Below are 16322 nucleotides of genomic sequence, written 5' to 3'. Positions count from 1 at the left end.
TCGCTGGGTAATGCGCTGGCTGTGAGTAAAAATAATAATAAAATAAATGGGGATTTTCTGATTTAACGTGCTGACATAACGCAGAGCTTACAGTATGCGCCGAGTGCATGCAATTCAGAACAGCTCGTATCTAAACAGGCGTACAATAGTTCATGTTTTACATGTGTGTGCCTATAGGACCTTTGAGTTTTGCAATCGAATGCCATTTCTGGACATACCTATCTCGTGGCATGCGGTTTTGGTTTATAGAAACGTATGTGTGTCACCTGTGGTATATTACCTGGACATAAGTCACAGAACTCTCATTGTGCATGTCGTCAGCTTGTTGTTACATACATAATTTCGAATTTACCCGAATTTTACACACAGTCGCCTCAATAGTCGGTATGCGCTTTTTTGATAAATTGCGTATTTTTTCTGTGTTATACATCAACTGATCTTGATTTGTGAGCAAGTGGGAAAGCGGTGTTGAGGGATAGTCGCATTACGTCAAGCTTTCTATCTTTACGCCTGTTCATTCGGCTACTGTATGTCCTGTTTGTTTCAGTAGCAATTATTCGATTGATTTTTTGAGCGCAGCGTTTCAGCGGTTTTCTAAGCAGACTGGACGCTTGCTTTTGTTTCGCTTGTGTTTGTTTCTTCGCAACACATGGGGTTGTGCGGGAAAATTGTTTGAGAGTTCAGAAAGATGGGGTGACCGGGAGCATAGATTTTCCTATAAGTACACTAGAGGGAACACTGGCACTAGTGTCAATGAGAGCTGCAACGCACGGCGCTTCAGCGAGCGTGGGAATGATGGGTAGTATACACATTTGTCTAATCTTAGTATACTTCGGGCTCCGTTTGGCATCGCGTGGCTTGGAGCTGCTTTGCCGCGAAGCAGCGAACGTACAGCAGTTGCACTTCACCACGTTTAGCTTTTTTTTTTTTTTGGCTCACCAATTCAAATCGGCTCACGAAGTTCACAACGGCGCTTTCTTTCATTTGAAACGAAACCAAAAAAAAGCTGCAATCAACAAAGTGCGATTCGAGACCCCCAAGCCCATTGGCCTCGAGGACACACCGTGGCGCCACCTACGTGATGACGTCACTCTAAGAACGCCGGGTTGACTTTGTCTTCAAGAACTCCGCATTTCCTGCGCCTTTGCTGTTGACACCGTGCGTGCTTCCCTTTGTTTCGAAGCTCAGTGCTTAAAGATGCGGTAAGACCTGATAATACGGGCAAGCAAACTATACGAACCTGTGCCCCTGGTGGCGCACTCGTGTCTGAATTGCGTCGTAAAAACGTGACCGAGAACCGGAGCAGCCATGGGGGACGATGCAAGTGGTGCCGCGAAAGCAAAGCTGTCGGTATTTCACAACTACGCATCCTATCTGTGACGTCAAAACGATCGCAGCGCTGGTCCCTCTATAGTGGAGGCCCTCGCGGGCAATACAGGCAAATCCATGTACTACCACCCATCATTTTCATGGTGGCTGGGTGATCGCAGCGCCAGAACCCCTTATAGTCAACTTTGGGAAACTCCGTGTCCGAGAGGACATATCTCTTGCCTCGTATATAGGCGTCTTAATAGCGCGGAAGTGCTCGAGCGAGACAGGTCGCGCGCGCGTATACTTGCGTGTGTCCCGCGACGCGATTCTTTTTTCTCGCGTGTCTGCGGGGGTCGGTATATACTGCCATCAAAGAAAGGTGAGATGGCCATTCGCGGCTTGAAAGGAGAGAGTATAGTGTACGAAAAGAAAGCGCCAACGAAGAATGAGGGTCGGGTCCGTTTCTTTACAGCAGTCGGAGACGAGACGCGCGCTCTTTTGTCAACGGCGGTCCGCGCGCGCGCACGGATGCGTATAAGCCTTTTTGGCGCCGTGAATTGAAAAACGGCGCGTCGCGTATATACTACCTGCATGCTGACACAGCGTGGAGGTTTTCTTCTATGGCGCCGCGTGTTTATTCACCATTGTCCACATGCCGTCTTCTCTTCCGCATGCTTTTTTCTATCTGATCTGCACTGCAACTTTTGCTGCGACCACGAAATGGATATACGTGCTGCGAAGTTGTTACTGCAGCTTTTATGTCGCTCATGCTTCAGCGTCGAGCGTCTACGTTCGATGCCCTTTATATAGCTCTCATATCGCTGGGCGTGTCGTATGTCTGAAACGCTATGCCCGTGTTTGCTCGTTTTCTTTTTGTTTTGTTTTTTTAAGAGTCGGTACTCAATGTGCCCTGCTCAGTGCCCGGTCATTTTCTTCCTCGCTACATCTCGAGATGCGTCGAGTATAACGCATGTGTGTTCGAAACAGTGCACGTCCACGCTGGGTTCACAAGCTCGCTCAGAAGGAAGGCGTGCGTTCGTTGGCCGCCGCGACTGCAATCACTATGCATGGTTGACAAAGCCACCTTGATTGTCAATATATTCTGCCTGAATAAGAAAAAAAATGGCAGCATATCCACGGAGTGAATGATGGAGAGTGGGGCGAAGCATTCGTCCGTCCATGCGTCCGTCTGTGTGACCGTCCATGCGTCTGTTCGTGCACCCGTCCCTGCATCCGCCCCTGCGTCCGTTCATGCGTCCATCCATGTATCTGTCTGTGTGACCGTTCGTCCATCTATTCAACACTCCAAGTCCCACCATCTCGCATCTTTTTATCATATATTACCCATATAGAAGCACCGCCATTCAGTGGACATTCCAAGGACTAAGCGAGAGGTGGTACACGCACACTTTCTTACGGCTTGCGCTTCGGGTCTACTTCCCACCTTCAACCACCTTGAGTTCATGGTATATACTAGTTCACTGTATTCATGGCACTGCGGCTCAACGCTCGCTAAACCTTTCTAATACTAAGGAGGTTACACCCAGCGAGTATAATGTAGCAACCCTTTTTTGTCCGATAGTGCTCAATGTACATGCCAGTGGCTGCTAATGTGAAATGAGAGACAGGAGGATTCAGCTTTTAATTTCTTACAGCTTGCGCTTCGTATCTGCTTCCCCCCTTTAACCCCCTCAAATTCATTCATAGTATATACTAGTTCATTGTATTCATGGCCCTGCGGCTCAACGCTCGCTAAACCTTTCTAAAACTAAGGAGGTTACACCCAGCGAGTATAATGTAGCAACCCTTTCTCGTCTGATAGTGCTTAATGTACATGCCAATGGCTGCTAATGGGGATCGCAGCGTGCGCGTTGACTAAAAGCCGAATGCTCCTGTCTCTCATTCCCCATTAGCAGCCATTGGCATGTACATTGAGCACTATTTTTTATTGTTAAACAACGCACAGAAGAAATCTCTCACCGGCACCACCTTGGAGGTCAGATGTTATACCTATTTCGGGTATGTGCCACTTGTGGTTACGTACTACGAGGGATGCCCAAGCCACGCCATAAAGAGCTTCGCCCCTAAAAAAACGACATGTTAGACTTAAGAGCTTGAAAGGCACGTGCAAAGTTGAGAATGGGTGGCAAAAGCGTTGTCTTTCAGCTGAACTTTAATAATAATTTATGGGTGTTCACGTTCCCAAACAGCAAAATCACAGCTGGTTCCGAATGGCGTGTGTTTATATACCGATAAGCACGGCTCCAAGAGGGCGATTTCCGACTGCAATAACGGGTGTTTCCGGCAGGGCCGCAACACAAGATTATGGGCTATTTTTGTTACGTACTACAGGCGTACTACCTTGTTAGACCACCGCGATTTGGCGTTCCTGATACATAGATCGCGTAGAGGTGTGTAAACGCTCGATCGCTCACTCACCCACTCACTCACTCACTCACTCACTTTGATCACTTAATCAATATCAATCAATAATCACTCAGATTAGAGAAGAGAGAAAAAACATTTATGCATATGGAGGCTAGTTTATTGTATGGTTATGGTTGGTGGTGCCTCTCTTCCATAGCCCCTGGCTACAGCGGCTTGCCGGGCCTGGTCAAGGGCCGCCAGTTGGCTTCCCATTTTCGTAACGTGTACTGAAAGCAAAGAATTCAGATGAAAAAAGAATAAACGTGAGATACCGCTATTATGAAAATGAAAAATAACATTATAGACAAACCTTACTGAAAAAAAAAGAACTAAATAAGTGTGAAACAGATGTCAGAGAAGCCACACATCTGGAATGAGGTGAAATCAAGATGTTGTGGCGTGAAGCTATAGCGCGTGTATACGGCGTAGTTGAAAAGACTTCTTAGTTGTGAATCGAATGCCGAGGCTGTGTTATCGCCAATGTCCAGCGTGCTATGGACCCGTCGCTATTACACGCTTGTATAGCACCCATAACATAATATCTTTCACCATCCACGACTATCATGCATGCCGCGAATGGTTGGTACGCCAGCTTAGAATCCCGTTTCCTGTCGCCACCTCGCCGAAGGGCGCGATCTATTTCTCGTGCCCGGTAATTAGCGCCGCGCACTATAGCGCGGACTCGTACGTCACTAATTGCCTACCGCGCTCGGTGTTGCTTACCGAACGTTCTCGACTCTCTATATGTGAGTATTACGTGACGCGCTCCAACGGCCCAGCCTTGGAGGGAACGACATATTGACCCGTGGATTAGGGGCTTGGATTGTCTCGCGTATTTTCGTTGGTGGGACGACACCGTGCGCTTGTTGTCGTTGTTGTACGCCGGTTTTATTGGATGCGAAGCATCTTATGGTCGAGCTCAATCCGGCGTGCGGCGTGACCACCCGTACTGCGCATGCGCGTCCTCTCCCCCTCTCTTCTTTACGCTCCCCTCTCTCACCTCTCAACGCCGACGCGGGCAGCGTCTGCTAGCCTACCCGCTGCTTCGCATCTCGATTATGGTTTTCTTTAGCGAGAGAGGATGTATTTTTTTTATTACTCCCTTTGTGCGCAGGGCGAAATTAGTTTGACCTTGTGATTCTGTATGCCCAGCTATAGTTTCACCACGAATGTTATTTACAGTCTCCAGCGAGGTTAGCACGAACGCTCCTCCACAGCGTGTCTTGAAGCAGTTTGATTGATGCTAGCGCCGCGTAGTTTTCTGCTCTGTGTGCGGGTTGTTAGCCATACATGTCGACATACTTTCCAAGCATATCCCGTCGGCGGCGGCTGCATTTTTTGATGGAGGTGAAAACGCTGTAGGCCCGCGTGCTCAGATTCGGGTGCACGTTAAAAAAAAAAAATTCGGAGCCCTCCACTACGGCGTCTCTCATTATCGTATGGTGGTTTTGTGGCGGTAAACCCCGCGTTTCAATCGATACTTTCCAAGCGTACCGTGGTATTATCCCGGCAACAAAGTGAATTGCCTTGCGGCTGGCATCAGTCGCAAAGTAGTCCAGGTCACGTGTCGGAGCGTTCGCGATAAGCTTGCTGACGGCTTGACATTCGCGATAATGCGAACGGAAAATCGACAGGGACCAAAGATAAACCTCAGTGCGTTACCTTGCGATCTGTGTTACGAACGTTTATTTCAGTCCGGCAAGGTTGTTGCAGTCGTTAACGCGGGGTTCGGCTGCTGAGCCCGAAAGTGGCGGGTTCGATCCCCTTCGCGGCGACCATCTTTAGACGGCCGTGAAACGCTATAGAGGCCCGTGTAGCTGTGCTATGTCAGTGCACGTTAAAGAATGGTCGAAATTGACGTAGCCCTGCTCTACGGAGTGCCTCATGATCATCTGGGTAATCTGACAGGTGAAACACTGGGTAATAATATGAATTGTACTGGGTAATAATATGAATTGAATAATTTGTATTTAATTTTTGTCTTCAGTTTGTATCGAATATAGCAGCTTTATGGAATTTTTAGATGTCAATTTGCTGCACTGTCTGTGATATTAGATACACTGTAGGTACGGGGGGGGGGGGGGTTAAAAGGTTGTCTGTCTTCGATTTCATAGGAATACATGGGATGGTGGCCTGGGAACTTATGACCTCCGCTGTACATGTGTGTATTATATCTCTGTGTAGTGTACGCCTTGTAAAAGGGACCCGAGTCTCTGTCAAATGCGAATCGTCGCTTTTTGTTTTGGGCTTTCCTCCTTTTTGATGGAGGATAAATTTAAAGGGGAAAAATTGAAATGGTAACGTTGATTTCATCAATTTGTGGAAGTGTTATGTTGGCATTTATTCGGAACTCCTTTCACTTACAGAGAGTCAAGCCCCAGTACGGCGATCTTGGGTGAGTCGAATTGCTCTCCGTATCGCACGAGCGGTTTGATTCGTAGTACAGAAATTTGTAGTACAGAAATTTGTAGTACAGAAATTTGTAGTACAGAAATTTGTAGTACAGAAATTCGTAGTGCAGAAATTCGTAGTGCAGAAATTTGTAGTACAGAAATTCTTAGTACAGAAATTGCGCCGCAGTGCGCCGCATGCGTTATGCGAAGACGTGGCTTCGTCGTAGAAGAAATGACAGCGCCGTGGGTTACATGCGGACATAAACAAGATAAAATACGCAGGGCTGAATTCGAAACTAAATTTATCTTTGAAAACGAGATTTAGTTATGAGTTCAGTGCTGTGCCTTTTTTTTTTCTTTCATGTCCGCATCTTACCCGCTGCGTTGTCAATTATTCTACGATGAACATCCACCAACTTCTCCGATTAGTGATTATGCTTCAGCGTGGGTTTGTACCCCGGCAGCGGCCGGTTGTTCCCGTTTTTTTTTTCTCGTGAAGCTCCACTGCTTGCGTTAATCTATTTAATTTTACCATGTTCCTTCACTGTTTTTTATTGGCTCTCGGTTTCATACAATTCCTTCCTTTCATCTTTTGTTTCTGAGGACGATGTGTTTCAGCCTGTTACGCATGTTCGGTATATAATTTATATTTCTCGTGTGTAGCTGTATAACAGCGTTGATCATGATAAGTATGATGTTTATAGTTGTTGACGTACACTTTAAAATTAGGGATGACCACTGAACATCCTAGCATAATTTTTACAATCATGTGCTGTACCACTTATCACACTCCAACATGCTGTCTGTTTATTTATTTATTTATTTATTTCTTGATACAAGCCTTGGTTAATACGATGAACTTGTATACGCCTTGAATGGTTCCTATTATGTCAAGGTCTTTCTTTATATTTTTCTCACCAATATTCCAAACATATATACACACAATATGGTTACCTCAAGCCTTCTCTTGCCCCGCCGCGGTGGTCTAGTGGCTAAGGTACTCGGCTGCTGACCCGCAGGTCGCGGGTTCGATTCCCGGCTGCGGCGGCTGCATTTCCGATGGAGGCGGAAATGTTGTAGGCCCGTGTGCTCAGATTTGGGAGCACGTTAAAGAACCCCAGGTGGTCAAAATTTCCGGAGCCCTCCACTACGGCGTCTCTCATAATCAAATGGTGGTTTTGGGACGTTAAACCCTACAAATCAATCAATCAAGCCTTCTCTTATCGCAGCAATAGTGTCCTCTTTTTGCCCCTATTGAATGGAGTTTGCAAGGTGTATAAAGCTTCAAAACCTGCCTCTTAAACTCCTATATCATATCGTAACGTACTTTCGGGCAATAACATGTTGGTATTGAATTTCCAAGCTGAACAGACCGCTATAACGAACCCTTCCCCCTTCCACCGTCGTCATACCCGTATCGTGTCGGCGCAATCAGTTGGCCAATCAGTTCGGTGCTAAGATAAGGGCCCTGCATGCGCCGTGCGCGACCTCTTTGAGGTCCAACCTTCCGGCGAGGTCACCTCACTCCCCGATCCCCCAGACTCGGAGAGTGTGTGCCAATTATTGGGAACGAAGTGATACTCTCGTCTCGTCTCGTGCGCGCGCGCGCGCGCGCGCGCGCGTGTGTGTGTGTGTGTGTGTGTGTGTGTGTGTGTGTGTGTGTGTGTGTGTGTGTGTGTGTGTGTGTGTGTGTGTGTGTGTGTGCGCGCGCCCCGTCTCGGCAGTTGCGTGGAATAAGGCAAATTTGACGCAGCAGTCGTGCGAGCCATCCGGGATGTACCAAAAGAGCCATGGTTGCACGTTATGAGAACTGAATTGAGGGACATGAAACACCCAAAAATTCGTTTTTGAGTGACGTTAGGATGTGGCCGCCCGTTTATTTATTTATTTATTTATTTATTTATTTATTTATTTATTTATTTATTTATTTATTTATTTATTTATTTACGCACTCACCCCTCTGCCCCGTAAGTTTCCAGCATTATGGGAGTAGAGGTTATAGAATGCATATATTTTCATAAGCAGAAGCATTGCATGGTAATGCTTATTCGTGACTTCGTTAAAATTGGCGAGTATGTCTCTATAAGCCGTAAGGGTTGGGCTTCTCTCTCCGCAACTGTTGCACCAGACCCGTCGCGAGCCTCGCCCGATCCGACCTCCGAGAGCCCGGCGCGGCAAGCGAGACCTCGCGTTCGGGCACGAGCCAGTTCGTTGGCGTTGACAAGCCATCCTACTTCTGACCCTGGGCCGGGAAACGGGTGATGGTGTGATGATTGAGTACCCTTCTTTCCAGTGTCTTGGCGGCTTCTCTACAGACGACCCCCCAGAGGAGAACGCTCTGGCTGTCGACCTTGAGTCTGTGCAGACTTCCGTTTCGGCCGGATCTAAGAAGGCTAATGCTATGGCTAGCTGTTCTACCTTGCCAGATCGAGAGAAAAAAAAATCGCCGATAGTTGTGATACTGCCCAATGTGAATTCTGGGTATCGCGGTGAGCGCCCGTGGAGCGGAGTGGTACCGACGCTTACTATAGCATTACGTATACAGCACTCTTTCGCGAGTGAAATTGGCCAGGGCGATCTTACACCGCGGCCAGGGCGAAGCCGGCCTCCTCCAGTGCACGTGCCGTTGTCGGATAGGAAGGAGATGCGGCGCCCGGAGGCGCTTTGTCCCAGACTCTCGCGTAATTCATCAACCCATCATCATCTGTACGTCTGTCCCGGCACTTCCTACCTCCCAGGGTCTGGTGAGGGGGATCTGTTTTGGGCGCCTGTGCCTGTTCGTGGCAGCGCTGCATGCTCCCAAGAAGCAGACGAAGGTTAGGTGTCTTCGTCTCTCCTGTTTAGAATCACTCAATCAATGCGACCGAAGGGCCGGTGAGTGTGACAAGGCCCTGAAACGGGGCTATACTGCAGGGCGACAACTCTGCTCTTCTTCCTATCATCTTTACTTCTCCTTCCCCCCATCCCTAAAGGCGCCGAGCCGTGCTCCCGCGACGGGAGGCAGAAAATAGCATCCTTTTTTATCTCTTCCTCTTTCATTAACATCTCTCTCTTCTTCATTTCTTTTTTTGGCACTGAAGGGAAAGCTACAGAGGTTGAGATTCTGCACATGTCACCCTGCGCGAAGTATATACAGTCTGATTTTGCGCACGTCTGTAACGCTACGGAAAGTGACGTAGGTGCACCATCAGCGTTTCATGTAGACACAGACGCCGCTTATAGTGTTCGAGGCATACACGTGAAAATGCGGGCCTTTCTTGCACGTTGAGAATCGCGAAGTCACAACGAATAAATGGAAGGAAGTGTGAATATCTTACTAGTGCTGGCTGCATCCTGTCCCAGGTGGCTCTACGTAGAAAATGAAGGATAAACTCTTTATGTTCAGGCTGAAAATACGGGCGCTTTTGCGGGACTACACTCGCTGGCGGTCGAATGCGCCCGATTTAGCTCCGTAGCCTTCGCTTCAGAGTTAAGTAAAGTTATCGACTATATAAAGTATTTTACGAATGGGCTTCAGTGCACCATGTCGGGCTGTTAGCCTTTGTGGTTTGAATCTTTCACAACTAAACAGGCAGTGTTACGGTAGACGCATGAAATCTGTTGGGTTGATGCATACCATCTTTCTTTTTTACACATCGCACAAAGACGAAAACAAGAGAAAACGTCAACTTAACGCAGGAAATATGGCGGCGCCCACATGCCTTATAGGAACGCTCTTTCCGTCGGAGAGATGCGAACCCATGGAGCCAGCCAATTACGCGCCCGATGCTCTACTAATTAGGCTATGATGGAAGGCGCTTGTCCAGTCCACTTCGTTGAGTATTTTTGTCCATGCATTGTACTACTTATGTCATATGGTGTAACTGTTAACAAAGGGCAAACGTGGCATACACGAAATGAACAGATGCAGACGAGCTCATTCGTAAGTGCACATCTCATAACTCTTACGCACATAGTTGTTATCGATTATAACTTTCCTTGTAGTCTTTAATGATATAATAATTATTGGGGCTTAACGTCGCAAAACCACCATATGATTATCCTTAATCTAAGCACACTTACCTCAAGCGTTTTCGCTTCCATCGAAAATGCGGCCGCCGTGCCAGGGATTCGATCCCGCGACCTGCGGGTCAGCAGCCGAGTATACCTTATATCCGCTAGACCACCGTGGCGCGTTTGTTTATAATCCTTCTCTCCCGGAAGGCTAATTTGCTACGTATAGACATCGTGCAAAGTGCCGATTAAAGTTTGTATCAATAAGTAATCAAGAATGATATCAGGGCGCGAAAAAGAGTGTGGAACACGACAACCAATTCTTTTTGTGACGTGCGAAACTTTTCTTTAGTGGATACAGTTTGCGTTTGACTAATTATATTAACTAATCCGATTCCGTGGCCAGTCTCGCATAGTGGGCGCGAGTTATTCATGGAGGAATGCGGCAACAAATTTCAAATGTATTGTATCAGCAAAGAGACCTACGAGGAAATGAACGAATGAATTAAATAATGAAGTGAGCACAACGGTGGTGTTTATGTCACGCGAGTTCACTATTGTTGATTGTCCATGCGTAGCTCTAGCAACCCCAATTATTAGGGCTGCCGTGACGATAGAAACACTCATTTCTGTATCATTTCTTTTTTCTTACGAAGTTACGCCATCCGTACCCTTCGCTTTCATTGCACGAAATATTAGTGAGGCGATCAGTGTATATAGATATATATATAAGTTGCTGGCCATGACGCAGGTATATCTCTGGAGGCCAAGGTGCCCATTGCGTTTGATGGTCCGATAGATAGCAGTTTCTAACCCTTAAGGTCACGCTACCGATATCTTCAATCTCGAAGGTCTTTGCTGTTGTCAGCCTGCGACAATTGTGCTATAGTTTCCACAATTGGTCCACCCATCTGCTCGCTTATTAATATGCCCGGCATTACGTACCGTGTTCACGATATATATACACCCACTTTTCTTTCTTATTTACATTCCATTGGTTTTAATAACTTTCCCTATACATTCCTTGGCATTACTGTCTGTTAGATCTCATTAATATTGTGTCAAAACACGTAAAAACGAGCGCCCTTGAGTATACACTTCTTTCCCATATATATATATATATATATATATATATATATATATATATATATATATATATATATATATATATATATATATATATACGGGGCACGCTGTCGGGGAGAGGTCTCCAGAATAAATTCGACTGCCTGGGGTTCTTCAACGTGCTTACAAGTCCCATATACGACACCTATGGATCGAAGTAGCACGATTTAGGGCTAGGTAATACACATAACCCCGCCTCCACCGTCTTCTGTACGGGTCATAATGGCGCAATTTCTGCTCGAGCGCGTGTTCAAGATCCAACACTGTCTTTCGAGACCAGATTCGTCGTGACACGACGTGTTTATCTCGCGCAATCGTTTATATCAATAGTTCCATTTAAAGAACACATATCCGATTTGCATCCTGCACGGGTAATGTTCCCATTTCGCCCCCGTCGAAACGCAGCCGGTGATGGCCGTGCCACCCCCTCTCTCTCTTTCTTTCTCTCGCCGCCCATCAAGCAGAATCGTGGTTTAACTGCATGTTTCATAACTAAGGAACTGAACTGAGGAATTGAACGAGTACATGTAACACCAAAGAGCATGACGGTCGCCCATCTGTGCGCGTACGCATATATATATATGGATTTGCTTTGCAAACGAGTGAATGTCGTATTTCTCTTCCTCGACTGTGAACATAGTTCTGCTGATTCGACGAATGTGCTGCGTCATTGATGGTCGATTTCATCGTATACAGGTGTACGCGAAATACCTATACGTCTATTATTGGAAATGCAGGTCACGCCTTTATTTTCGTATCGTCCGTATATTAATAAGAGCCCTTCTTTGAATGGCGTCCGGTATAGGTTTACATTGGGACTCGAGCTTATTATACGATGCGCTCGGCAGCGGACTGACTCGGCGAGTACAGTAACCGCACGTGCCTTGTGCTGACGTGTATAATAACACCCTTGCGACGGCATCTTTCCCCTCACGTACGCTGACGGCTGCTTGCTCCTATACCGGTATTCTTGTGCTTGATGTATTCGTTCGATGGTCGTCTATACGCGTAGCTTGCGTTTCAGGGCCGAATGAAATGTATGTGTGCGAGTACCGCGCGCCTATCTGCTCAGTATCGCGCTTGACCTGCGGTCAACAGGGATGTCTTGCGAAGCGTATACGCATTTACGTGACGTACTGTGGCGAACCACAGTCGGTTGGCAACCTTGTACAGTCGCCATCCTTGAAAGCTGGCGGCTCCTCCACTTATGCTTCTTCCCTCTAGTGGCACAGAAGAATATCCATTTCAAATTAATTAATTCATTCATTCATAAAGCTTTCCAGGTGTCACTGACATTCCCAAGCCTTGAGCTTAGCTCTTGCAAGACGAAGCGAAACTGAAACTGCGATGGTGCTTTGCCCATGTGATCAGGTAATCCGCCTCGAATTTGGAAAGTGGCGGGTTGGGTTTGCATTGGTCCTCGGCACTCGCTATGGTGTTTCTGATGGGTAGAGCGGCACCCCGGCCATGGCGCTCCGTGCTGTGGTTCCTTGTATCTCAAAAAAAAAAAAAAGTGGCCTGTCCTACCCTCTATCTTTTTACCCCCTCCCTTACCCCCCAGTGACCCATGCGCTGCACCGCCAACTTTCTGCAGGTTACAGAAATGATTCTTCCTTTACAGAAATAATTCTTCCTTTCTTTATTGTCCTCAAACCACCGTTCTTCACCAAACTCAGCCCAGCGACGGGTTTCCTCCTGCAATAACGGACACGTGCACATCGCGAAGAATATATGCCCTTGTTGGTGACTAGCGAGTGCTCGATTCTGCTGCGCTACTCGTAAATATTCCACAAGCGACACCATCTTGTAAGCGTCACTTGTTTGGAAAGGGTTTGTGCGTGCTTAAAGCTCGTGTGTAAGACGTGACTATAGCCGTGGGGCACTCTCCAAAGATCACGCATGCAGTGCACGTCGGGCCGGTTTTGGTTTACGACCATATATTACACTGTATAGTATGTGTACATGCATGACTTGTACACCATAGACGTGTCGTAAAGATTGCGGATAGCTCGCCCACGTTCGTGGATTGGCTATAGTTATATACAGTTGGTGAAGCGAGCACGCGTGAATTGAAACAAGAGCAAATACGCTGGTATGCGGGGGCTTTATACAATTGGTGTGAAGCACGCGAACACAGTCTGTGTGTCTTAAGTTCTCGTCCAGTCGCGCGCTTCCTCAGTCGGTCATTACATAGTGATGGCGCGATTGCGCCTTTACCTGCGCGTTTAATTGCGCCTTGCGTGACTCCTCTTTGCCGCAATGCCGTGGCTTATGTTTTCCCACCACGACGCAGTGCCTGCAGCACACCTTATACTATACAAGGAACTCGAGAGAGTGCGCAGTTTGTGCTTTCCGACGGTGTCCTGTCGTTCACGTATATGTGTATAGCGCATCGTGCGCGTATAGTTTAGGCGCTGTGCGTGCGTCTGTTGTGAGGGGGGGCGGGGGGGTACCACCTTCGTTAGGGAACTTACATGGCGCGACTTTATCGCGGTGTGTATAAACGTGCGTTCTCCTTGCTTCCTCGTTGTTAAACGCTTTGCGGACACTTGGCTTGACTACCGCGTTTCGTGTAGTTATATAATAACTTAGCACGACCTGCATGCGTGCTATGAGGTGCGTGTAGACGCTCGCGTACCTGGTTTGGCGACGTGCCTTTATTTAACGCGGTCTCTCAGCTACCAACGAATTAAGTCAATATAAGAAATATATAAGCGATCAGCAGACACGTTCAGACTTGTATTCAGATCGTGTCATGACGTGCATTGGGCAGGGATATCATCGTAGGTGTTCGTAGTGATCCCGGTCAGAGAGAGAGGGGGGCGATGGGTCATTGCAGCGTTCCCTCCCCTATTAAGTCAATGTATGGGGCAGGCTGCGCTTCACGTCCCCCTTAGGTGACTATATACGGAGTTCGGCCGCCTCCCTGCCTCCCCCCGCCTGTGCGCACGCCTGTGGATAATACATACATACATACATACATACATACATACATACATACATACATACATACATACATAAATACATACATACATACATACATACATACATACATACATACATACATACATACATACATACATACATACATACATACATACATACATACATACATACGTGCGTGTGTGCGGGCGGGCATGCGTATTGGTTAGGTCGATTAAACGCCCTGGAAGACTCGTCAGTTAGCGCTGACTTGTGAAAACCTACGTGTGTCAGCTTGCCGAGAGCGCTTCAACGGCGCTCGCGCCACCTTGCGAAGCCGGGGCGAGACTTGGCTTCGCGGCTCGTTCGTGGTCTCCGATGTAGGCGTAAAAGCCGATGCACGTCTCTGAGGCGAGCCGTCTCTGTTCTGGCGAACGACGCGGGAGGAAGTGAGAGACTCGCAGCTTTTTTCGGGCCGGAAGAGGGGCCCGCACGCTTCGCCTGTTTGCGGAAGGAAAGGGCGCCGAGAGGAAGGAAGCAGCGGCGTGTCCTACGACTCCTTAAAAAAGAAAACAAGACAGAAACAAAAAAGGAAGAAATGGCGAGGGCGCTGGCTTTCCGCCTTCGTTCTTTTTCAAGGTGTGCTATGCGGAAGTTCTTTTTTTTTCCGGCGGGACCTCTCTTCTTTTTTTTTTTTTTACTTCGTCTTCTGCATCGCCGCTGCCGCAGGCGCCTTGGTCTCACTTCCGGGCACGGCGGGAAGTGGCGGTGGTGTCCCGACATTGATCTTGAAGGTACGCCTGACCGAACCGCCGCGCCGCGCGCACTTCCGAAAGTGCTCCGGCGGTCGCGATGCGTCACTACTTCCGTTTTCGGCTCTCTCCCCCTTCCCCTTCCTCTTCTACTTCCACTCTTCACCGTCCACTCCTTCACCTGCTGGCGTTTTGGGACGATGTCGTCGCTGGAATGTCGTCTCGACCTTTTCGGCTATAGCTCTTCACGGTCCGGCGATGTCGTATCTGTCTTTGGTCTCCTTCTCTCATTCGCGGCATCGTCTTTAGGTTTCGTTGTGACGTTACGTTTGAGGCCCGTACGTCATGGGAATGTGCGTGTTGGGAGCGCTTTGGGCGCGGATCTAGAGTACACTGTAGCGGAACGCTTGGTCGTGACCTTCATGGTAATGTCTACTTCGCCCGACGTCATCCACTTAGACAGTGACGTATTTTCCGCAGTTTTTTCTTCTTTTTGCGAAGAGTCTGTATGGACCGTCGTCTGATAGCGATAGTATGTCTCTCAGTGATGCTCATGGTGATCTCCATGCCGCCAGACAAGTTGTGGTGTTCTTCGTAGAAACAATCTATCAATCGATGCATTTCCGATAGAGGCGGAAATGTTGTAGGCCCGTGTGCTCGGATTTGGGCGCACGTTGAAGAACCCCAGGTGGTCGAAGCTTCCGGAGCCCTCCACTACGGCGTCTCTCATAATGATATGGTGGTTTTGGGACGTTAAACACCACATATCAATCAATCAATATTTGTCGCAGTCATTTCGTGAAGCATTTGAACGCTCCTATAGAGTCTGAACGCATGTGCTTACGTTACTCGCGATTCAAAATAGGACAGATCGCTGGCCCCATGCTTTCCTGCGTTCTGTGTCGCCTGATCAGGCATCTGCGTGGAGCGTATAAATTTGAAACACTGCTCTTAGGCGTGAAAGAAGTGTAAATGTTCTGCCACTAATGCTCCAACCGTCTGTTACTTTTGCCTCTGTCGCGGACGTGTTCAGCTTTCCATGTTTGTCCCTAAAACCCAAAGCCTCACGGAGACTTGTACCCTCACGTATACCTGGGTGGATATCCCCGCATTCTATCGGAACATCTTCCATCGTTTCCTTAGCGCCCCCACAGCATGTACATTGTTCCTCTTCTTTAATGAATCTCTGTTTACGACTACGCGTTCTATGGCAACCCGATCTCGCTTCGAACACTAAAGCGCTTCGCTTTCAATTACCATAAACCCTCCCCCGTCTGTGCCATCTGTGGCATGAACGGTTATGTAACGAAAGCAACGCTTATGTTTCTGTGGGAGTGTTTGCCGGGATGCCGCTCAGCAGTAATTGACATGTTAAATTGCTACCAACTGTGGTGTGCAG

At 47.8% G+C, this 16322-nt stretch overlaps 1 protein-coding gene across 6 annotated transcripts in view; it reads left to right on the top strand.

Moving 5' to 3' along the window:
- The window catches only part of LOC119181726 (membralin), a 225328-nt gene that overhangs the window by 93525 nt on the left and 115481 nt on the right, over window positions 1-16322 (top strand). For 4 of the 6 annotated variants that reach the window (XM_075875605.1, XM_075875601.1, XM_075875604.1 and 1 more), the window contains one exon: window positions 6105-6133. The exons of the other annotated variants lie outside the window; for them this stretch is intronic. The gene's annotated coding sequence lies outside the window, so the exon portion shown is untranslated. The remainder of the gene's footprint in view (window positions 1-6104; window positions 6134-16322) is intronic. 6 annotated transcript variants of the gene reach the window in all.

The sequence above is a fragment of the Rhipicephalus microplus genome, chromosome 10 (assembly GCF_043290135.1).
Source record: "Rhipicephalus microplus isolate Deutch F79 chromosome 10, USDA_Rmic, whole genome shotgun sequence".
Taxonomy (NCBI): domain Eukaryota; kingdom Metazoa; phylum Arthropoda; class Arachnida; order Ixodida; family Ixodidae; genus Rhipicephalus; species Rhipicephalus microplus.
Note: the sequence above shows the minus strand (reverse complement) of the source record. Positions and strands in the feature narration are given on the sequence as shown.